Source organism: Lynx canadensis, chromosome B2 (assembly GCF_007474595.2).
Source record: "Lynx canadensis isolate LIC74 chromosome B2, mLynCan4.pri.v2, whole genome shotgun sequence".
Lineage (NCBI taxonomy): Eukaryota > Metazoa > Chordata > Mammalia > Carnivora > Felidae > Lynx > Lynx canadensis.
Window position 1 is genome coordinate 30,633,677 of NC_044307.1, and position 5,586 is coordinate 30,639,262.

Genomic DNA, 5,586 nt, shown 5'->3' on the forward strand with positions numbered 1-5,586 from the left:
TGTAATGAAAAATTTGCTAGAGGTATTCAAGAGCAGACTACAGTAAGCAGAACAAAGAATCACTGAGCTTGATGAAGAACAGTTGAAATTATCTAGTCTGAGGAGCCAAATGAAAGACATTGAAGAGAAGTGAACAGTCTAAGGGAGCACTGAGACACCAGAAAAGGGACCAACATATGCATTTTGGGAGTCCCAGACAGAAGATAGAGAATAAAGTAAGAGAGATTATTTGAAGAAATAATGGTTGAAAACTTGATCCAAATTGATGAAAGACATGAATATAAACATCCAAGAAGAATAGTAAATTCCATTTAGGATGAACGCAAAGACATCCACACCAAGACACATTATAATGAAACGAAAACCAAAGGCAAAGAGTCTTGAAAGCACTAAGAGAAAAGTGACTCATCAAGTACAATGGTTCCTTAAAAAGTTGATAGATTTGTCATCAGAAACCCTAGAGACCAGAAGGCAATGGGCTGATATGCTGTGTGCTGAAAGAAAAATATTCCAATCAAGAATCCTATATCTGCAAAATGGGTCTTCAAAGTGAGGGAGAAATGAAGACATTCTCTGGTAAACAAAGGTAGAGAGTTCATTTCCCCATAGTTGCCCTGCAAGGTTTGCTAAAGGGAGTCCTTCGGGATGAAAGGACACTGGACAGTCACTGAAGCTGTGTGAAGAAATACAGATCTCAGTGAAGGTTTACTTACTAAACACCATTAGTGTGACTTTTTATAAGTCCATGTTTTTGTTTTCTACATGATTTAAAAGACTGATATTTTTTTAAAAGCCGCTATTATGTAACTTTGAATTGTAACTCCACTTTTTGTTTTTGACTTGATTTAACAAATAACACAAAAACAATTATTAGTCTATGTTTTGGGATGATGTATAAAAGATGTAATTTTCTGACATCAATTACTGCAAGGGGATCAGATTGAGCTGCATAAAATGAGACTTTTGGTCTGTTATTGAAGATAAGCTTGTAGAAATCACATTAGAGGGCTATACTTTTAGGATGTGTGATGTGATCCCCATGGCAACATAAAGAAAATGTCTATAGAGTAATATATGCAAAAGGAAATGAGAGAGAATTAAACCATTTCACTAAAAAAACTAAACTAAAACTAAAACAACAAATCCAGAAATGAGGAACAATGTATTTATAAGGCATGTAGAAAATAGCCAAATAACAGAGACACGTCCCTCCTTATCAGCAATTACTTTGAATGTAAATGAATTAATACTCCAGTCAAAACTAGAGGCTGCAGAATGGTGACAGAAAGATGATCTAACTCTATGTTGTCTAAAGAGACTCACTTTGGGGCGCCTGGGTGGCGCAGTCGGTTAAGCGTCCGACTTCAGCCAGGTCACGATCTCGCGGTCGTGGGTTCGGGCCCCGCGTCGGGCTCTGGGCTGATGGCCGGAGCCTGGAGCCTGTTTCCGATTCTGTGTCTCTCTCTCTCTCTCTCTCTCTCTCTCGGGCCCCTCCCCCGTTCATGCTCTGTCTCTCTCTGTCCCAAAAATAAATAAATAAAAAAAAAAAAGTTGAAAAAAAAAATTAAAAAAAAAAATAAAAGAGACTCACTTATCGAAAAACACAAATAGTTTGACAGTGAAAAGAAGGAAAAGGTATCCCTTGCACACAGTAATCAAGAGAGACTGGAGTATTTTCTACTGATATCAGACCAAATAGGTCTTAATAAAAGAAATTTAGAAGAGACAAAACAACAAAGTTTCAATAGAGCAAGAATATCTGACAATGATAAACTTTTAGCATTAATGCCCGATCAACAAAATCTATGATCAAAGTTTAATAGAAGGAAAAGGAGAAGTAGGGACCCACAATAGTAGCGGAGAATTCACTGTCCCATTCTCAAAGCTGGATAGAGCACCCCGCAGAAGAAAAGTGAGGAAACACAGGTCTGGAGCAACACAAGAAACCAGCTAGATCTGACACACACATACACAGCACTCTACCCACGAATAACAGAATACACATTCTTCTCCAGCGCACATGGGACACTGTCCAGGATACACTATATGTTAGACTACAAATTAAGACTCAACAGTATTGAAAGGAGATATGACACAAAATATCTTTTCCAACCACAATGGCATGCAGTTAGAAGTCAAAAACAAAAGGAATACCGGGAAATATACAAATTGGAGGAAATTAAACACACTCTTAACCAATGGGCCCAAAGAAATCCCAAGTGAACTATTTAAAAAACATTTAAGGTCATGTGACCAACTCCTTCCTTAGCGAGAGTTCTGCTCACCCCCCCCGCCCCCTCGGTTCCATGTCCACCTTCCTCCCATCAGGAGAGCCGCCCCCCACAGAGGAGGCTGAGGAGGAGCATAGAAAGGAAAGTAAGGGTGAAGAAGACCTGGTTGCATCTGGAGAGGTGTCTGCTGTGCCAGAAGGGGAGGTGGCGGCAGTGGCTGCAGCGTGGGTCGCATCTTGCGGAGAACAGTGCATGGGCAGGGACTCCCTCCTGGCCCTTTCCTCCCCAACCTCAGGTATAGAAGAATAACCTCTCCTTTAGTGACCTATGTGGCCTCTTCTGCTGTCAGCCTTTCCTGGGAAAATGGCTTCAAAATTAGCATTTTTGCCACCTGATTCAACTTATATGCTGATGTATGATGAACGTGGAAGCCTCTGGACTTTACAACCAATCACAACCAGCAGACTGGCAGCACTCTTCTTAACAAAGAGATGCTATTAGTGTTTCATGACTAGAACCAGTAAAGGCAACAGAATTGTCTGCATGTTTGCATGTTGTTCACCCAATGTCAAGTACACTTTATTCTTCTCACATGGAAGTGCTGTTGATCTTGGTCAGATGAGCAACTCTACATAGGACTGGGATCACAGAGTAATTGTCATATGCTCTCATAGGATTATTCTGGGTATGGCCCAAGTTCTGGGAAACCATCAGACAAGAACCTCTATGCAGATATAGAAGCTGCTTGGCTTGCTCTTAGGACAAGGTATGGATAACGCCCTGAAAATGTGATTCTATAATGACCAAATTAGAGAGGGACAGTACCATCTGTGGATCTTGCGGCTTGGTGTAAGAGTGCTTGCATAATTCTTCATTCCCCTCTGACCTCGGCAATGCCAGTCACTTTTCCTGATACCATGAAGACCTACTGTTTGGATGCATTCCCAAACATTGACAAAGTCTCTAAGATAACCTCTCCAGTATTAATAATTCACGGGACTGAAGATGAAGTCATCTTGACTTTTCACATGGCCTCACATTGTTTTGAGTCTTGTCAAAGACCAATGCAGCCTCTGTGGTAGAAGGGGCAGATCACAATGATATGGAACTTTATGAACAATACCTTGAAAGTTTGGACACAGTTTGGATCACAGAAACTGGTTAATTTGTTAGATTAGTCCTGTAAATTTGCATACTGGGCTTTCTCTTCTTGCTGCCACTGAATTCTTTGGTAAATAACACGAAGGCCTGAAGGTTTTGTTTGCAAATCATGTGAGCTGCCTTCATAAATGTACCAGTAATGAATTGTTAACAGACTTCATGGAGGTTTTCATTACCAGAACTAGAAACTGGAGATAACAGTACCATACCCCCTCTTAAAGGAGACAATGTATGATAACCAGGAATACAAAAAAGTCAATGTATTTTACAATAAGATAAGCATTTAAACCTCTATCCGTATACAACAGAGTGTAGGGTCATCTCTAGTGAACTTGCACATTTTTAACAGTTTATTCTATTGTGAGTTCTTGAATTGTTTTAGATATACAGCTTTTTATTGAAAAAATATTATGTTGTACACCTGGGTAAGACTTAGTACATTGAGCTGTTTTCAAAATATTTTTTAAGTTTATTGAGAGAGAGAGAGAGAGAGCAGGGGGAGGGGCAGAGAGAGGGAGATACAGAATCCCAGGCACGCTCTGTACTGTCAGCACAGAGCCTGATGTGGGGCTCGAATTCACGAACCGTGAGATCGTGACCCGAGCTGAAACCAAGTGTCAGATGCTTAACCAATTGAGCCACCCATGTGCCCTGAGATGTTTAAAAATATCTATAAATTGTTTTTGATATGCAAAAGCAGTTGGCAATAATTTTACAGCATTTGATTTTATAGAATTAAAATTTCATACAGTCCTCATTTTGATGTTTAAAAATAATTCACAGTGGGGGCCTGGGTGGCTCAGTTGGTTAAGCATCTGACTTCAGCTCAGGTCATGATCTCCCAGCTCGTGGTTCGAGCCCCTCGTCAGGCTCTGTGCTGACAACTCAGAGCCTGGAGCCTGCTTTGGATTCTGTGTCTCCCCTCTCTACCCCTCCCCCACTCATGCCATGTCTCTCTCTGTCTCTCAAAAATAAATAAACATTTTTAAATTTTTGTAAAATAAATAAAATAAACAAATAAAACAATGAAAGAAAAAGGAAAGAGGGGCACTTGGGTGGTTCCTTAGTTAGCTCAGACTTCTGATTTCAGCTCAGGTCATGAACTCCTGGTCATGAGATCGAGCCCTGCTTTGGGCTCCATGCTGAGCATGGAGCTTGCTTAAGATTCTTTCTCTCCCTCTGCCCATCTCCCCACTCACCCACACACGCTATAAATAAATAAAGAACTAGATAAATAACTTTAAAGAATTACAAAAGAAAAAGTCTAACTTGTAAATGAATGAATATTGAAATAATACACACTATGGATATATTTTAAAGCCTTTTGTTCTGCTTGTTCTGTGGTTACATCTAAGACTATATATAGTACATGATTCTCTTTAAAGTGTATCAAGTATTGTGAATATTTTGGTTCAGATGTGTCAATTAACAGTAAAACAAGTATACCACCAAAGAAAATCATCAGAAAATATTTAGAGACACCTGAAAACAAAACTCAATATATCCAAACTTATAGAATACAGGAACACAATGCTAATGGGGAAATTTATAGCTGCAAATGCTTATATCAAAAAAGATCTCAAATCAACAACCAAACTCTACAACTTAAGAACTAGTAAACAAACAACAAATAAACTCACGGCAAGCAGAAGAAAGTTAAGAATCAATATTATATCAGAGATAAATAAAACGGGGAATAGAAAAGCAATGAAGAAAATCAATGAAGCCAAAAACTGATTCTTTGCAAAGATCAATAACATTGACAAAGCTTTACCTAGACTGACTAATGACATAAAGAGAGAAAACACACTACTAAAATCAGAAAGGAGGGGCGCCTGGGTGGCTCAATTGGTTAAGCATCCAACTTCAGCTCAGGTCATGATCTCACAGTTCCTGAATTCAGGCCCTAATCAGACCTCTGTGCTCAGAGCCTGGAGCCTGCTTTGGATTCTGTGCCTCCCTCTCTCTCTCTCTCTGCCCCTTCCCCACTCACTCTCTGCCTTTCTCCCTCTCTCTCTTTCCTCCTCTCTCTCTCTCTCTCTCTCTCTGTCTCTCAAAAAGAAATAAAAAATAAAATAATAAAATAATAATAATAAAATCAGAAAGGAACGTGTAGATATTATTACCTATTCTACAGAAATAAAAAGGAATATAAGAGAGCACTGTAAACAATTGCTTGCCAACAAACTGGAAA

General features: G+C 39.4%; 1 pseudogene; it reads left to right on the forward strand.

The window, feature by feature from the left end:
* Positions 1-2,306: 2,306 nt before the first annotated feature.
* Positions 2,307-3,396, forward strand: LOC115514887 (annotated as a pseudogene).
* Positions 3,397-5,586: the final 2,190 nt, after the last annotated feature.